The sequence below is a fragment of the Lepidochelys kempii genome, chromosome 5 (genome assembly GCF_965140265.1).
Source record: "Lepidochelys kempii isolate rLepKem1 chromosome 5, rLepKem1.hap2, whole genome shotgun sequence".
NCBI lineage: Eukaryota > Metazoa > Chordata > Testudines > Cheloniidae > Lepidochelys > Lepidochelys kempii.
Window position 1 is genome coordinate 110586988 of NC_133260.1, and position 20014 is coordinate 110607001.

General features: G+C 40.5%; 1 protein-coding gene across 5 annotated transcripts in view; it reads right to left on the minus strand.

Moving 5' to 3' along the window:
• The window catches only part of BNC2 (basonuclin zinc finger protein 2), a 393095-nt gene that overhangs the window by 88162 nt on the left and 284919 nt on the right, over positions 1 to 20014 (minus strand). The gene's annotated exons all lie outside the window — the stretch shown is intronic.

Sequence of the window (20014 nt, forward strand, 5' to 3'; positions counted from 1 at the left end):
ATACAGCATACTATTAGCTAAACATATGTGTGCACAATTATTACATATAATGGACCCCTGGTGCATTGCCACTGAAATCAATGGGGCTAGGACATGGATGAGCTTTGAACAATTTATATCAAATTTACTGCCCTGAGTGGACAATGTGACATTTCTTAAAAGCCAAGGCAAAACTTTGTGTGGAATTAGTTGTGTGAGGGGATGAGTCAGGTGTCTGGCTGTGAAACCCATCAATGTAATTTCCCGTAAGTCAGAAACGTGAAAGAATACAGCTGCTGGAATGAGTGAATAGCTGAAGGAGCTTATGTGAGCTTCAATACCAGGCCAGAGCACTGCTCCTCTGTGAATGACAAGTGATGGCCCAAATCACAGGGGAGCTGCCGATGAGTTATTAATGGTGACAGGTACACTACCTGGGAGACAGGTTGAGAGGGGAAAAAAGATTATTTATAAGCGAATAGTTAACAGCTGTACCTACTGCTAAGCATTACATGGATGCCACAAACTGTAGAATTCAAATCGCGGGTTATTCAAGCACGAACAACTGCCTGTCACCAAACTGCAACGCATCACTACAAATTAAGGTGGGAGAGATGAGACGAGGCTGGAACGATACCTCGTTCAAGAAGGCAGTATCATCATGGAGCTCAGATAAGAACTGAAGAAGGGATGAGATAACCACGAGGTGAATTATGGTTCTTAATAATAATGATGAATTTGCAAGAACAGATTTTTAATTTTTCCTGAGGGCTTTCGCAGGAGAACAGATGCTGAATCTGTCCTTCACTGACAAGAATAATGGAGGGGGGAGATGTTTTCAGAGTTTTCTTTTGATAGGAGGAATAATTAATTTGTATTGTTGAGATAATTTCTGCACTTCTTTTCTCCCTCTCCCAAATTTGAGACCTACATTATTAAACCTATCATATAATTTTCTAACAATGCCTACACTATATTATTTAGTCTCCCAAGGGAATTACAGACACTCTTCCACTAGGTATATTTAAAAGTAGCCTGGAAAAACTCAATCAAATCTATTTCTCCAGGTCTATGTACTGCTCTCTCCACCATGATTTCAGCACACACATCCCAGAGAACAATTCTACACTGACAGAAAGATAGACTACATCAGGATTTCTGAAACTGTTTGATAACGTGGAGATCATTATGTTGATAGAGAGATTGGTTTTCAAACTACCTCCCCTCCCATTTCCAGTCACACAGCATCCCAGTGGCAATTTAGAGTAATTGCTTATATGTAAAAAATAATAGTAGGAAAATATTCAATATATTTTTCGCTGCCTTTTAATGCAATTCAGCATCTAGGAGCAGGGAAGAGGACCAGGCACCATGAGATCAACACACTCTCCATAGACAGCAAGTGCTCCATAGATCACCAGTGGTCCAAAAAGCACAGGCTGGGAACCTCTGGACTAGACAACCGACCAGTAAAAGAATATTTTCCATCTCTAACTTCCATGATCCTGGCAGGCAAAACTAACCAAGACTAGAAAAGAAAAGCTCAATCCTCTAAACACATAAAGAGATGAGTAAAGTTATTCACCTCCTTAAGTGTTTGCAAGATTGAGCCCAATTTTGGTAATTTAGGTTTGACAAGTAACCTGAGATTATTGAAACGGAAAGAATTTTAAAAATCTGTACTTACTGTATTATTCACCATATATATCCTCTTGACTTACTTTTTGTGCTTCAGAAATTTAAATGATATTTCCTTGTCAGTTTCATGCTGGCTATCACACAGTAGAACAATTCTTCAGTATCTGGATTGCAAACACTTCAAGAGAATGCTTCAATTTAAACCAATATGTTTTTCATTCTTTTGTTTTAAACTTTGCATTAAAATGTTTCCATTAAATATTATGTTTTGTGAAATGTTTTTCTTTTGCACAACCTAAGCTTCCAAAAGTACCTAAGATAATTAGGCACCCAACTCCCCACTGAATGTCAATGGAATTTGGGCAGCAAACACACAGAGACTCCTTTGAAAAATCCCAGTTTAAATTTAAGTGTTAAAAAAAGAGAAGACTAACATTTGCATTGCTCTTTCCCCAATTTCTCCATGGTTTTGGTGGCTGCTTGGTTTCTCCCACTCCTCTTTTCCCTCTGCTAATGCTTTTTTCCTTGTGTTGTTGGTTGGTACCATTATTGCGTGGAGTAATTCCAGTATGCTGAATAAATCTACACATTTTGTTGCCATTTTAGAATACAAAACTAGAAGCCACACAAATGCACTGTATGTCTCCTTCCTTTGGCTGCATCAGACAGAAAAATCCAAGCTTTCTGCTAAATCACAGAGAAAGAGAATGAGAACGAATGAATGAATTGAGAAACCCAATTTAACTGATAGCTGAAGACATATTGTAGTCCACAAGGCAACTGGGAAAAGATTTTACTAGGGGACGAGACAGGATGAAGCAAAGGCAATAGAAAAAGGAGCTGTATAACATTTACGTGTAAATGGGCAATAGTACAGAACAAGCAGCAAAAATCTTATAAACATTAATAGTGGCAGCTTCTGGTAGGATGGACAACCTGCCCTTCATGATAAGGAAAGAAAAGTAACATGATAAGACCTACAGTTGACCTCCTATTTATCAGATATATTCTATACAAAAATAATTGCCATTTTCCCCCTACCTCCCTCGAAATAAAGGGGCAACAATAACCCAGAACATTTACACATTTGCATTCCAAAAATATTCTTGACCAAATGCGTGTTCTCTCTCTCTGTCTGTTAAATACAGGTGCATTTAAGCAGCCCAAGTAAAATAGTTGGGGGCAGGGGCAAATGGGGAATGGATGGATTTCAAATGGGACTGCTCATGGACTAAGGTGCTATTAAATTAGGTACCAAAATCTGCCCCACGCAAATGTTATTATTCTGTGTTTGTAATGTTAGTGGCTACATATTTGGAGCCTTTTTTGGTTTTAAAACCCAAATTTGCCCAGACACACTCAGGTGTGAAGTTAAGTTTTTTTAAAAATACAAGTTCAATTTACCTTTCCCCACCCCCAATACATAAACACAACTTCACAGAGCTATCAGTAGGCTCCCTATTAGTAAAAACAAACAAAAAAGAAGCCACAATATAATGATAAAACATATGGCACAAACCACGGCTGTGTTTATTTTATGACTGTTAACGTTATTTACAGTGTAATCTGGTCAGAATTAATTCTCAAAGGGCTATATACAAAATATGTCCAACATTTTTTAAAGCCATGCTCACCAAACACAGTTATGTTGTCAGCCCATCTACATGAATCTGTCAAAGTGCAGATCTCCTGTTTTCCCCCCAAAAAATGCAATACTATTTATTTTTTGTGGATTCATTATAAATTTCTGAGTGACACAAACTACAAGCTGCCAATAGAAATAAAAGGCCAGGATACTAGGAAGGAAGGCTGGTTTTTAAACATGCCAAAGTTTGATGGAAACATAACATTTTAAAACTCCTCCATTCCTAGCATCTGATTCTTAAGCTGTACTGTGTTCTTCACATTAGCTCAATCTCTCATGTATCAATGCAGCTCTTAAACTGCTTTTCCAAAACCCCTTTCCTTTTTTTCCACAGAGCGTATTAAGTAAATTATATCCAGTCACATTTTGAAGAGAACAGAAACTCATGTTAGTAGCTTGTTCATACTTTTAAATCAGCTCAGCACTTTAGGCAAATTCTTAGCTCCCTGAATAGCCTGAGCAATAGATCTATGCTCTAGATTAGGGAGGCCTGTAAGGTCCAGGAAGAAAGGGAACCATCTTGCAAAGTTTACTCCATGGCCACTACTGTCTCCTCAGGGGTGCAAAGGCTCCTATACAACTGCCCCAAGGGTATGGGGAGAGGAACAGGCAGGGGACTTGTGAAGTGACTTTGCCCTTGTTTTTCCTTCCACTTACTCCCTGTTCATGGTGAGCACTTAAGCAACTTGGCACGCAGGGGCTATGGACATCCTAATTTGGGCTCTCTGGCCCTCATGCACAATGGGCTCTCCACCACTGACAGGAGATGTAGTGCAAGATTTGCCCATTCAAGAGGCTCAGAATGCAGAATTTGCCCCCCCCCCCCCCCCCATCCCACACACACCAAGTTTTTTTGCTCAGCTTCTCTAGAGCAAATGAACATCAGGTAAGTGGCATAGGGGAATCTACAGGAGAAGAAAGAGTTAAAAACAAAGGAAAGTTGCTAGGAACCTTGTCATTTTCAATCAAAAAACTCCTCACACACTATATTGTAGTGACCTGTAATTTGTTCCCATTCAAAGCTTTACAGTTTAAATAAATGGCAGCCTTTCCAGGAAAGTGGCTGTGTTTAGTGATCCCATCTGCAAAGGGAAGTGACTGAGGTAACAGACCTTCATGATGGCCCCAATACGGAAGAGTGCTGAGGCATGTGCCTAACCTTAAAGGTATGAGTAGCAACTTGTTGAAGTTAATAGGACTACTCATGTGCATAGGCTTACGTCCCTTGCTGAATTGGGGCTTAGGTTCTGACAATGAGAAATGGAGCTGAGTCAGTAAGAAATGTGGACTTTTGTACAATACAACAGGAACTAAGGTTTTGCATGGCAGTGTGATTTTCATTTCTTTCTTGTATACACTGTGGATAATAGCATTGTTGAAGTGAAAGTGAGCATATTAGTGAGATATTACTGTGGTTGTGTGGCCACCAATGGTGGGCTAATTCTTGGATCCGACTATTGTGCTGGCTGTGAAAGATGTCTTCATTTATGACTTTCTTTTTTTTAGCATTTGCACTATTGTGAGGAAAATACACTTGAACAATTACCACTATGCTAACAAAGTTATTTGCTGGGGAAAATATAAATCTGCAAGTGTGAAAGATGTCTATTCATTTCAAATAGCCCAGACATCTAAAGAACCTCAAACTAGCTTGACATTTAAATGATCAGAAACACTTTAGAACCCAGAAGACTGAAGTTTTCTACTGTGTTGACTTTTTGACCCTACTCCAGCCAACAAGTCTTTAAACTGGTAAAGTGAGTAGTTGCCTGTTAACGTACTACATTTCCATTGATATTTTTGATACGGCAGACTACCACGTTTCAACGGAACAAGCAAACTATAAGTTAAAACTTTTTAAACCCAGTGTCTCAATTAAGCCATGGAACCCAGATGATTTACATTACACAGTTGTGTATCTGGGGAGAGCAGTCATGTGAGCCCTACATTGTTTCTTGTGGCCCTCTTCAGTTAGAACTAACCCTTTCACAGGTATGCCCACTTTCTCCTAGCTATCTAAACACCCTTCAAACTCACAGACAACCCCAAAACAACCTAATCTCACCGTTTACACATTAAGATGAGTGTAGTAATAAAATCAACAAATAAAAATCAATTAAGAGGCCACAGTCAGCAGATCAATCCGAAACGTATAAAATTTAACTAGCGTCTGACACAAGACTTCTGTAATATATATTAAATATATAAATAGATAGATACACTCTCCTAGAAATGGTTTCTCTAGAGAGATGGTTGGGAGGTGACATAAGGAAACCTGAATTGACACTGTCAATACATACCTGTTCTGTACATGGATAGAACAACACTGGTCTCCAGAATTGTCAAGCTGGCACTTCTCATGCGTACATGCTCCCATGCTAGCATTACACACAGGACCAAATGACATCAATCATGTAAGGGGTGTAGAGATCTTCCGTCGCAGGGGAAACACTGCTTCGCCCAAAGAAGACTCTCAAAAACGCCTGAGGAATAAGGACTGAACTGGGGGGAGGGGGGAAGGCGAGGGCTGGACCCAGGCTAGAGGGATTCCTAGCCTGCGAAAGAAACACTTGGGGTTTTTAAGCTCCAAGCAAACGCAGCTGGCCCCTCAAGGATCTCTGCAAATGACCTAAATCAACAATCAGGGTGAGAATTTGCTACTCATATCTAATCTCTTTAGTATATTAAGCTTAGATTGAGCTTTTGTTTATTTCACCTAGGTCACCTGCTTTGATCTGTTTGCTATCCTTATAATCACTTAAAATCTATCTTTTGTAGCTAATAAACTTGTTTTTGTTTTGTCTAAAATCAGTGTGTGGAAATTACAAATTGGGGAAGAAAGCTGTTGCTTTGAGGGAGAGGGTGAATTTTATGAGCTTAAGCTGTATAGTTCTCTGTACAATGCAAGATGGTATAATTTTGGGTTAACCCTCCAGAGGGGGTGTGTGCCTGAGAGGCTGGTAAGTGATCTAGCTGTATAGCCTTCCCATGCAGGGGCTGGTCAGAAAGCCTGTCTGCATGTTACTAGAGCTGCGTGTCCCCCTACCTGTGTGCTGGTGACAGTGAGAGACCAGGAGTGTGTCTGCAGCTTGTCACAGCATTGCAGAGTGAATGGGAGACCAGGCTGGTGGGTCGGGGGACTCAGTGGTACCCCAGTTCCAGGTGGAACCCAGGGGGAACCCGTCACAATGTGTTGGTGATATCTAAATAAAATTCATCATGTGCCATTGACCACCTCATTGACCACCATGTCTTCTGTTCTAAATACCTCACCTGTGCTAATCCATCTTCCAGCTTCATACATTCCATACCTCTGAGAAGTCCCAAACAGTCAAAATACTTATTTATTTTCAACACAAATCTGCCATAGACATTTTTCCTTCCTGCTTGTCCCCCCTCCACCTCTGCTCCCACATCTCAAAAACAAAAGCAAAAATCTTGGTCTGAGGCATAGGATGACTGATAGCCAGGTCTGGACCACTGACAGGTCTAACATCCATTATCTCACTACCCTTGCGACTACAAAATGGGAGCTTTATACCAATGAAAGAGGAAGAGTGTTCAAGTTTTCCACTGGGACATACAGCACTTGCTTCTTCTAGTTCTGGAATGTCCCAAGATACTGGCCCTTAATGTGATGATGTACCCAGAAAAGCTATTTTTAGAGTTTTCTGAAATGTTATTAGTGATAATTTCTCTCTCCTTCTGGGTAGACTCTTGACAAGGAGGAAGCCGACTTTACAATTGCAAGAATTGAAAAATAGTACCAGTAAAATTATTTAACACTCTCTAAAGCTTTAAAAAGTTTTTCTATAAAAGATGTGACGTACATAGGAATGTGTGTGGGATATAAAAACTTGTTTGGGATGACCTGCATAATTTATTAGTGATTCAGGACAACTTCTGCAGTGTCGTAAACTCTTGTGATTTTATCATGGGTCTAGTGATAATAGGTGTTCTCTTAAACCACTGCTCTTGAAATTCTTTTGAAGAAAGAAAGAAAGAAAGAAAGAAAGAAAGAAAGAAAGAAAGAAAGAAAGAAAGAAAGAAAGAAAGAAAGAAAGCCTAATGGTTGTGGAGAAAACTTAAAAACGTGAACCCTAAATGCTCAAACACAAACAGACAAATAGAACCAAAAATCTATTTTTTTAATCTCATGATTAAACAATCTCTCAATTTTGGGAGCCTGATTTATGATTTTTGAATGTTTGGGTTGGCGATACTCAATACTGCCATATCAAATTCCTGTTTAGCAGACCACACCATCATATGTTATGAAGACATAATACAGTCCTGCAGCCTTAAAATTCCAATTGTCCTGTAAGGGATTTCTTGGCTCTGCAGGATGAATGTCAATGAATAACACTGACTTCCACACCCTTCTTGTAGGAGGAATTGTAAGATTCCAAGGGTGAAATCCTGGCCCCACTGAAGTTAATGGGAATTCTGTCATTAACTTCATGGGGTCTGGATTTCAACACAAGGCTGTATATACACAGACACAAATACATATTAATTTTTGTCTACTATAACAAGGCAAAAATCATCCACAATGTCCCAAAATTAAAAGATGAGACAATTTTTTTCCTCCCAAGTTTACTAAAAAGATTATGTTAAAAATTAATTACTGACAAGTCTTATTCCAGATAGAGGTGACATTCAGAATTTTACTTAGTAATACTACTACATAGGCTATATCTACACCAGGGGTGGCTCTACCAATTTTGCCGCTCCAAGCAGTAGCCACCGAATTGCCACCGTGCCCGGAAGAGCCCAAGAGCCGCCGCGGGATACGGACTGCCGCCCTATTCTGAATGCCGCCCCAAGCACCTACTTGGAAAGCTGGTGCCTGGAGCTGGCCCTGGTCTACACTTAAAACACTACAGTGGCATAATTGCAGTGCTGTAATGTAGACATGTCCCACAGTGACGGAAGGGATACTCCCACTGCTGTAGTAAATCCATCTTCTCAAGAGGTGGCAGCTAGGTTGACGGAAAAATTCTTCCATTGACCTAGAGCTGTCTATTCTGGGACTTAGGTTGGCTTAACTATGTTGCACAGGGGTTGTGGATTTTTCATACCCTTGAGCGACATAACTGGATAGATTTAATTTTCTAGTGTAGACCAACCCTTAGTAATTACATACCCCCTTTCATCTGAGGATCTCAAAAGCACTTTACAAACATTAACTAATTTAGTCTTACAACACCCAAATATTAATTAGGATCATTTTGTACATGAGGGAAACTGACGCACAGAAGAGTCACACAACAAGTTAAAAAAACAGAGCCAACAGAAGAATTCAGGTTTCCTGAATCCAAGTCAAGTGTTCAAGACACAAGGACATACTGCTTCCCATTTCTACAGAAATGTCAACCAACATACAGGAGAGATTTCTTAAATAGAAATAAAACTAAATTCCCTAATTAAAATATAAGGGTTTAACCTTACAGATTCAGAATGTACAGTGTTAAGGTAGGGGGTTTTTTGGTTGTGTTTCTCTCTCTATGCTTGGCATTGTACTCCTACTGCCTACAAGGCAACAATAAGTGTTAATGACATTTACCCCTTCTAATGAGAGTCATTCATACTTCACTGTTATTCTTTGTTATTGGACAAGCACTAGTACATCATTGAAAGATCAGGGCTGCAAGGGGAAAAAGTCCCCCTGAGATCCCTTAGACTTCAAGAAAAGCATTAAATCAACTGATGCTAGATAGATGACAAATTTGAGCCTCTGGGGGCTTTCCTGACTCCTAAGTCTCTGTGGTCCTTGGTTTCATGACTGCCTGAAGCCAGCTCTGACACACAGACAATCAAAACTACCCCCAAATTTCAAGATAAGGGCAGTAAATGTCTAAATTGGGAAAAGTCTAACTGTTCAACTGTCATGGTTTGGAAGGATCCAAATACTAAGTACTCTCTAATTGAGCTAATCTCAGTTGATATGTGGCTGACTGGGTAATGCACTGACCCTTTCACCTCCAAGACCACAATTTGAATTCAGCCAGAAGTCATCAGGAGACAGGATATGCTGGTCTTTAGTGAGCAGAGGCACTAATCTTAGTACTACTGAGTGTGTGTGTGGGGGGGGGGGGAGGAGATGCTGATCCCTATAGTTCTGGGTGCAGAGACTGCACAGCTATTCTCACTAATATAAGGTGTTTAAAAAAAAGATCCTTGCGCTGCTCACATGGAACTAGGGTATTGGCATTAACCCCTGCCTTCTGACCCCAAATACAGAAAGAGTCAGAGCTCCTCAATGTAGCCAAGTGAACTTCACGGAGGATCTGATCCAATGACTGATTCAAATGAGCATGTTCAGTGAGAAGAGTGAGTCTCTGGCGCAGGAGATGAGGGTAACACTGGACATGCCCACAGATTATCCCATTTTATTTATTTAAAACATAATCCTTTAAGAAGGTTTATGATCACAAAGAGTTAATGGAATTTCTGAAAGATGAAAATTGTTTCCTCCTTTGTTTACCTGCCAAGACTCAAGTTCACTTGATGGCATCACTCACACCTCAAGATGCACAGAGACTGAGGTAAAATGCACCTCCCCTCTCTTCGCTCTGTTTTAGGTGTTTGTGATTTCATCAATTGTTGCAGAAGAAACAGAACCATTAATTTAGTTCTTGGCAGCTAAAGAGCTTTTCGGCTCAGTTTAAAAAGATGCACACATGGTTCTGGTGTATGCCTGACAGACCTTCAGTAACAGGCATTTCCACGCTCTGTGCCCAGCTGTGTGAAACCATGTGTCAGTCAGTGGGATGACTGTGTGCTCCGTACCACTGCTCCCGCTTACCCCAATATTGTAAACAACCAGGACTGCTTCTCCGGTAAAAGAAACATATGTGTATAAAGTCTCTTTTTGCCTTTGCCAGGCATGCAACGGTTGCCTTTGCCACCCTGAGGTATCTGAGAAGGTCTAGTTATTTCTTGTTCTCAGATACCACTGGGTGGCAACTCATAAAGGTTGACTATGCTAGCAACCACTATATATAAGCATCACATACACCACTGTTGACCAGTTGGGATTAGACAGCTGTCTGCTTCATTGCAAGAGACGAGTCACAGAGCACCAGCACATAGTATTTTCCCGCTTCACACATTCTGAAAACCCAAATTGTCTTTGCGTGTTTTCCATGCCTCTGCTGTCATGCAACTTGTCTGGATGACACATTCAGAAGTGCCTATGAACTCTTTGCCTCTCTCCCATTCTTTTCCTGTTCAGGTAGCATATAAGTGTGAACAGGTGTGATAAAGCAGTTAAAAAGTCACATAATCAGGACAGTTGGGAGTGGTGCTAGAGTCAAGGGTACCAAAAGAGGCAGGGAGATGTTAGGGAGGTAAGTGCAGATACACACACAAATTTTGAAAGCATTGCACACTGGAGTCATAGAAATACTGCTGTCCTCCTGCACAACACTGCTTCCCTGTGGCTCAAGAGCTGTGTGATGGCTCAGAATCTCTGTGCTGTCCTGCCCCTTCTCAGCTGAGAGTGTATGTGGTAATAACTGCTGGTTTAGAACAGCTGAAATGAATACAAAAGAGCAAGGAGCACAGTAGTGGCCCTTTATTTCATGAAGACAAGGGAAGTCACTTTAAGCTGACTTGTTGAAAAGAAGAAACTCTTCCAGCTGATCATAAACATGGATTTTAAGAGGCAGGGTGCTGTGGGTGGCATGGAAAACTCAGGAGGTGAATAGCATAATGCAGGCCCATTGATCGGGGGAATGGGGCAATTGTCCAGGGGCCTGGGAAATTTAAAAGGGCCTGAGAGCCCCCGGCCGCTACTGCCCTTTTAAATTGCCCGGGTGGGCTGCAGGGTCCCAAGGTGCGCGGGACCGCTCCTGACCCATGCCTTGTGGGGGCCCTGTGGGCTGCCATGGATGGTCCCGGAAGTGATGGATTCATCACTTCGGCCCAGAATTTCTGTCGGCGGGCCTAGCATAGTGTGATAAAGAGGAGGGAGTGGGGAAGGAAGGGAAGTTGAACAGGAATGAGGCTGAAGGAGGGATGGAGGAGGAGAAAGGGAATGCGGAGAAAAGGACAACAGAGGGAGTAAGTGGGAATGGAAAGAGAAAAGCAATAGGGGAAAAAAAGAGGGACTGAAAGCAAGAAATAAGCAGCATGTACCGTAGTCAATTTAAGTTTCATTCACACAGATGCTTTGAAAACTGCCAGGGTTTGGGGGTCTTGGCAGAGAGAAGTTAAACAGAGAGAATACTTGAGCAAAGGAGCACAAGTGACTATAATGAAACAACAAATAAGAGAGGGAAATACAGAGCAGAATATACTGCACAAACCTGAAAAAAGGCAGAATTAATAAAGCCATAAATGAAAGGTAACTCCCCTCCACCTTCAAATAATTTAAATATCAGTGGCAATTATTAGCTGAACATAGAAAGGTGATGAAATGACTGGGCTAGGAGTTGGAAGTCTGGTTCTAATTCCACATTCTGCCCCAGACTTTCTTGGGTAAGCCTCCTAACTTAAGAACAAAAGAACACAACATAAGAACGGCCATATTGGGTCAGGCCAAAGGTCCATCTAGCCCAGTATCCTGTCTTCCGACAGTGGCCAATGCTAAGTGCTTCAGAGGGAATAAACAGACCAGGTAATTATCAAGTGAACCATCCCCTGTTGCCTATTCCCAGCTTCTGGCAAACAGAGACTAGACACCATCCCTGCCCATCTTGGCTAATAGCCATTGATGGACCTAACCTCCAGGAATTTATCTAGTTCTTTTTTGAACTCTGTTATAGTCCTGGCCTTCACAACATCCTCTGATAAGGAGTTCCACAGATTGACTGTGCATTGTGTAAAGAAATACTTCCTTTTGTTTCTTCTAACCTGCTGCCTATTAAACTTCTTGCTGCCTCAGTTTTCAATCTGTAACAAGGAGATAATACTCACCTACCTCACAGGGATGTGGCAAGGCTAAATTCATGAATGCAAGTAAGCTGCTCTGAGATCCTCTGATGGAATTTGCTAAACAAGTGCGAAGTATTCATTAATAAAGATAGTTTGATGTTAAATACACTTAGAAAAAGAGACAGCCAGACTTAGATGGGAGAAAGAAACCTTTGTTAAATGCAGAGACCCCCAACATACATAAAATACATTTTTATTGTATTCATAGGAGGTAATTGTCAGCTATCATTTTGTTGCTTCTTCTTACAATCTATCTGAAAGAGAAGCAGAAGAATTTTCTCTGACTGAAATGGATACAAGTATTTTTGGCTTGATACCAATGTCACCATTAGATTGCAAAAATCATAGATTCATAGATACTAAGGTCAGAAGGGACCATATGATCATCTAGTCTGACCTCCTGCACAACGCAGGCCACAGAATTTCACCCACCCACTCCTGCAAAAAACCTCTCACCTATGTCTGAGCTATTGAAGTCCTCAAATCATGGTTTAAAGACTTCAAGGAGCAGAGAATCCTCCAGCAAGTGACCCGTGCCCCATGCTACAGAGGAAGGCAAAAAACCTCCAGGGCCTCTTCCAATCTGCCCTGGAGGAAAATTCCTTCCCGACCCCAAATATGGCGATCAGCTAAACCGTGAGCATATGGGCAAGATTAACTAGCCAGATACTACAGAAAATTCTTTCCTGGGTAACTCAGATCCCACCCCATCTAATATCCCATCACAGGCCATTGGGCCTATTTACCATGAATATTTAATTACCAAAACCATGTTATCCCATCATACCATCTCCTCCATAAACTTATCAAGTTTAATCTTAAAGCCAGATAGATCTTTTGCCCCCACTGCTTCCCTGGAAGGCTATTCCAAAACGTCACTCCTCTGATGGTTAGAAACCTTCATCTAATTTCAAGTCTAAACTTCCTGGTGGCCAGTTTATATCCATTTGGTCTTGTGTCCACATTGGTACTGAGCTTAAATAATTCCTCTCCCTCTCCGGTATTTATCCTTCTGATATATTTATAGAGAGCAATCATATCTCCCCTCAACCTTCTTTTAGTTAGGCTAAACAAGCCAAGCTCCTTGAGTCTCCTTTCATAAGGCAAGTTTTCCATTCCTTGGATCATCCTAGTAGCCCTTCTCTGTACCTGTTCCAGTTTGAATTCATCCTTCTTAAACATGGGAGACCAGATCTGCACACAGTATTCCAGGTGAGGTCTCACCAGTGCCTTGTATAACAGTACTAAAGCCTCCTTATCCCTACTGGAAATACCTCGCCTGATGCATCCCAAGACCGCATTAGCTTTTTTCACAGCCATATCACATTAGCAGCTCATAGTCATCCTACGATCAACCAATACTGCAAGGTCCTTCTCCTCCTCCGTTACTTCTAATTGATGCGTCCCCAGCTTATAACTAGAATTCTTGTAATTAATCCCTAAACGCATGACCTTACACTTCTCACTATTAAATTTCATCCTATTACTATTACTCCAGTTTACATGGTCATCTAGATCCTCCTGTATGATATCCCCGTCCTTCTCTAAATTGGCAATACCTCCCAGCTTTGTATCATCCGCAGACTTTATTAGCACACTCCCACTTTTTGTGCCGAGGTCCGTAATAAAAAGATTAAATAAGATTGGTCCCCAAACCGATCCTTGAGGAACTCCACTGGTAACCTCCCTCCAGCCTGACAGTTCACCTTTCAGTAGGACCCATTGTAGTCTCCCTGTTAACCAATTCCTTATCCACCTTTCAATTTTCATATTGATCCCCATCTTTTCCAATTTAACTAATAATTCCCCATGTGGCACGGTATCAAACGCCTTACTGAAATCTAGATAAATTAGATCCACTGCATTTCCTTTGTCTAAAAAATCTGTTACTTTCTCAAAGAAGGAGATCAGGTTGGTTTGGCACGATCTACCTGTTGTAAAACCATGTTGTATTTTGTCCCATTTACCATTGACCTCAAAGTCCTTAACTACCTTCTCCTTCAAAATTTTTTCCAAGACCTTGCATACTACAGATGTCAAACTAACGGGCCTATAGTTACCCGGATCACTTTTTTCCCCTTTCTTAAACATAGGAATTATGTTAGCAATTCTCCAATCATACGGTACAACCCCTGAGTTTACAGATTCATTAAAAATTCTTGCTAACGGGCTTGCAATTTCATGTGCCAATTCCTTTAATATTCTTGGATGAAGATTATCTGGGCCCCCCAGTTTAGTCCCATTAAGTTGTTTGAGTATCGCTTCTACCTCAGATATGGTAATATCTACCTCCATATCCTCATTCCCATTTGTCATGCTACCTTTATCCCGGAGATCCTCTTTAGCTTTATTAAAGACAGAGGCAAAGCATTTGTTTAAATATTGGGCCATGCCTAGATTATCCTTGACCTCCACTCCATCCTCATTGTTTAGTGGTCCACTTCTTCTTTCTTTGTTTTCTTCTTATTTATATGGCTATAGAACCTTTTACTGTTGGTTTTAATTCCCTTTGCAAGGTCCAACTCTACTTGACTTTTAGCCTGTCTCACTTTATCCCTACATGTTCTGACCTCAATAAGGTAGCTTTCCTTGCTGATCCCTCCCATCTTCCACTCCCTGTATGCTTTCTGGTTTAATTATTTTCATCATCATAAACAATGTGTTGTAGGTATTATCCAATTAGATGGAATTTTCTTGTGATGAAATGCTTGTCTTGGGAAAGGAAGCTGACTGCAATTTCACAGGACTTATGATTGTTATTAATAGATAGTGTTGAGTTTAAGAAGGTATGTTACCATTACCTCACATATTCTTAGCCCAGCTGATATCTCCAGAGTGCTCTTTTTTTGCTAGTGATGCTTATATGTTGAGTGCAGATTCTTCAGCACACTGCTTACATGAACCCAGGAATGTCTTGCACTTAATGCTTGATAGCAAAAACATGAGCATCTTAGGCCTGGTCTAAACAACTGCAGCATCATAGCTGTGCCACCCTAGGAACTGTAGTGTACAAATATCCTTAGCTAGGCACTGTGTTGTTCTGACAGAGGGGAACAGACAGGAAAGCCGAGACAGAGACACGCACTCTGCTCAAGGAGGGCAATGCTTCACTACCAATGCTTTATTGTAATCTGCCATAGGCAAATCCAATTGTGAGCAATATTTAATTTTAAGGATAGTTAAATAATGTCCATAGTCACATCAGGTTAATAATGATTATGCAGCATACTTGAAAGAAAAGGAGAAAAATACATTACAGTTCTTTGGTTTTTCCTCAAACACCTCTACCTACTCTCAATGCAAAAATGGGTCAAAAGAACAATCAATTTCCCTTCTGACTCTGATATTACCAGGCCAGTAAGATAGAACAACCTGTTCCACTATCTTCCTTAGTGGTTGTGTGGCTGAGTGGTTATAATTTACAAAACTAGTCGAGTATTGTCACGCAAAGATAATACAGCTTTTCCATGTATGAGCAGACATCTGATATGGATGTGGGTACACTCCAGAGATTTTGAAATATATATATATATATTTCAAAATTGAGTTTAAAAAAACACTACACCATTGAATATAGAGCATGTGCAACTTGACTGAGCTAGTGTGCAGTTATCAGAAAAATGTCTGTGGAAAAACAACAATCTTATTTGACTCCCTCTGTGTATTTAGTTGACTTCAGTGACTAAAACAAGTGTTTATCTCTTTGTAGTCTGATCAGCCCTGCAGAGCCATCACAGCAATGGGAGACTGAGCTGAAGTCTTTTCTGGTTCATGCAGCAGCAGTGGAATTTTTAACTAGATGCCTATGATAGATTTTTGCAGATGGTTTGTGAGCAGGAAAGCACTGAGAATACCTAGATTCTAATCCTGGCCACTAACATGATGTCTGTGCCTTAACTTCCCCATCTGTAATGTGATGCTGTGAATATTAATTGCTCATGAAATGCTTTGAAAAGTACTGAATTGTGATTAACAACAACATAAAATCATTATTTGTAAAGGATCAGAATCTACAACCCTTATTCACATTAAGCAATTCTTTATGGTACAAGTAGCCCAATTGAAATCAATGGAAGTTGAGACAGAGAAAAGTACTCTCAATGTGAGTAAGGGTGCCAGAATCTGAACCAGCATATTTGTATTGGTTGACAGAAGATCTCACTGACACAAAGATGGATTCACATTGCACTCTCTCAGTGAGAAGACCTACAGTTCCATACTAGAATAAATAAAACAAATTCATTTTTTTTGGTAGACAACAGGTTAACAGCCCTAAAAACTAAAGCCCTTTATTTGTCCACAGAATGGATAGAGGCCAGAGAGTTTCCCTCCCCTGTAGGTTCTCTGGGATCACACTCTAGGAATGAAAGACTAGTTTAGTCTCCCATCTTACTTCTGCTGAGATTGCTTACCAAATTGTCAATCATTGTCAATTATGATGTGCACACCTGTGCACCAAGAACTAGATAAAGACCACCATTCACGGCGCACTGGCCATTGAACAGCTTACAGGTGTTAATGACTCTCCCCCATTATCAACCTTGCCTAGATTCTAAAACTGGTGAAAGACTATCACATTAGTGTGCTCAGTGTTGTATCATTATAATGGTCCATTAAGGGTTTAGCTGAATGATGCAACAAGCCATTCCATAAGCACAAAAAATGTTACCCGTCCAAGTTACTTTTAAAATTCACTCTTAAAGACAAAATGCTTGAGCAGCCAAAAACCAGGGGGAATCACACCTGTGTGGAAGACAAACATACATACCAGCACAGCCCTGCTGTCCAACTTGCTTGCCACTGGCTGCTTTAGGTGTGCCTCTCCTGTTCCTCTTTAAATTGTTCCGAATGTGGGTGGTTGGGAATTTTCCCTGAAAATTTTATCAATGGCAATCTGTGGGAAAGCTTTGATTGTACTAATTTTTTAAAAATTTTCCATTGGGACAATCAAAACCTTATAGTTCATATCAGCTCAGGTCGACACAACCGAAACATTTTGGTTTCTTGAACCAAACGGACCCATTTAGTTTCAGGTTGGTTTGACATTCGTCTGTGTTTGCCTGAGCTGTCACGGTGCCTCATAGGTTTTTCTAATTCAGGTGCGCCATGCTTCCATTCTCCTCTTTGAGTCGGGCTCCCTAGCTGTGGCTACATCTCGCACAATGCACTATGGTCGTCCCTCTCTTTGAAACACTGTGGTGCATTATGGGAGTCATTTTACCAGCATCTTGTCGTTCAGGTGAGTAACCCAATCCTTATAGGGAAATGGAGGCATGAGCACTTGAACTACAACTTCCATCAAACTCCGTGGCAGCTCGAGGAACGTGGACTAATGTCAAATCAATACAACCAAATATTTTGTTTTGATTTGTTGAACTGAACTGAAATATTTCAGTTCAGGGATATTGAAATGTTTGGTGTTGATTGGAAACATCTAAACAAAGCATTTAGACATTTCTGAATCAAAGTTTTTCACAACTCGCTGAAAGTTTTCGGTATTTTGACTTTTTATCCTGATTCAGGACGAAAACAAATGATGAGATATCAGAATTTCCACATTGGATGGAAACCAGCTCTATGGAATTTGTATTCAGGACTAGGTGAGTGGAGATATGCAATGGCCACTGCTGCTCTCCACCTACATCATGCCCAGATACTCCCTTTCATTACAGACCTAGACTATGAACAGGATGATGGTTACAAACAATGTCATGTTAGTCCTGTGATTTTTTTTCTTCTTTTGCTGGATTTAGTTAGGAGGGGATCAGCTACTTGAAAAGAAAAGTTAAGGGAGAGGGGATACTGATGGAAAGAGAGGTGAGAGAGGACAAGGCAGGGAAGAAGCGGTTAAGAGGGGCAGGTCTGGAGTAAAACTGAGGTGAAGAGACTGTGAAGGAGAGGGTTGAAGCAAACAGCCAATCATCACAGGGCAGAGACAGTTCGGTCAAAACTGCTGTAAATTCACAGAATATCTGAATGGCTGTGCCTGAAAGCTTCCCTAGCTGCTCCTACACATGGGAGTCTCTGGCTGGTTACTATCTGCAAATTTCCCCCAAGGCCACAAGACAGGGGGAGGGGCAGAACACCTGGGTCCTAGTTTCCCCTGTGTGGCGGGGGAGTGGCTGAAATCAACTAACTTCCTGAAAACATGACAAGTTTTTGCTAAGTAGATACAAGCACATTGACTGCATAGATGCACATGGGAAAGTTCTGAGCAAGTGAATACACTGGGTTATAACAGAAATGAATTTGCATGCAAAAGGAAGAAAGGCCTTGTAACCACAGCACTGGACTGGCGCTCAGGAGATCTGGGTTCAGCTCCCCATTCTGTCACAGACTCCGTGTGTGAATTCGGACAATTAATTTTGTGCCTCTGTCTCCCCATCAGTAACATGAGGCTAATAATACTTCTGTACCTAGCTTTTTGTATGGAAAAACAGAGTAATATCTGGGAAGTGCTCAAGTTCTACAGTGATGACCCTCATAGAAAAACCTACATGCTATAATAGTCACTATTGTGAACTCTAAGTGCTGGTGGCTAGGGTACCATATGTTCCCATACAGAATCTACCTTACACCACCCTCCTCCACTAAAGAAAAAGTTATTTGCAATGTATTTATTTAAAAACCAAATCATAAATGCTAATGTTAGGTCCCAAATATTTTGATCACATTCCTTCAGGTTTCACTGAAAATGTTTAATGAACTCTCTTTTCCCCCGATATACAGTGTTTCCTAGCTTTAATACAAACAAAATTAGAGAGCTAAACTAACAGACAGACTTGACTAAGTCTCTTGTAGTATGTCTTCATCTGCCCAGTAACACAATCCACAGCCTATTGCAAACCAAGTCAATATGTGGTAAGACTTTAACAGCCGCCCTTAACTCGCCTCAATAATTATTCTCTTTAACTGACATAATATTCAATATACTGTTGTTGAGTGCAGTAATGGTAAAATTGATGCCTTGAGGGCTACAATACGATTGAGTTTTAGCCAGATAAACTGACCTCTAGCCTAATGGTGTATTATAGGGCTTTACACCATTCAGATGCACAGTGTGACTGTTTATAATCCTCTATATAATTATATTACATTCCATTCTTGCATATCTTCAGATCATTCCAACAGATAATTGCCTGACTCTGCAACACTTAAGTGAGCAGAGCCACTGATTTCAGTGAGATTCTTCTTGTCTGCAAGAGTTACTGAATCAGGTTCGAGGCTTGCAATGTTGTTTCTGACCCTATATTTATCTTGATTTTTATCATATGGTTGAAAACAAACAGTTTGTCTCTAAATAGGCAGTAAGCTTGTCATCTGGAATCATCTGGATACTAGGATTTTTTCACCCTTTTTAAACATCAACATTCAGAATCCAGGAATTTAAAATGTAATGCAAAGCATACACGGCATCACTAAAAAATATCCATATTCTGTCAATAATACAAGCCACATATTAGCAACTACAGCATGTACCAAGACACACTGCATTCGTGTTTTCTGAAAAGATCAATTCTAATTTCTGAAACTGGGTTAAAATCATAGCAGATTATATTTTACATGTGGACACCTGGAACATTTAGCTTTAAAAAAATCCATAAAGAATGCTGAAAAAATCTAAAAAACTTTAGAATTTGTATATACCTTAATAAGAGTAGCAGGGCCTCAATACAACAGTTAGCCTCTTTTTTTCTCTCTCTCTCTAGGACGATCTACAATGCAGAACTGTTTACTATGACAATCTTTTAGAAGGAGTTTTAAGATAATTTCTTTGAAAACATGATGTAATTATGTGCAGGATAATGTGCT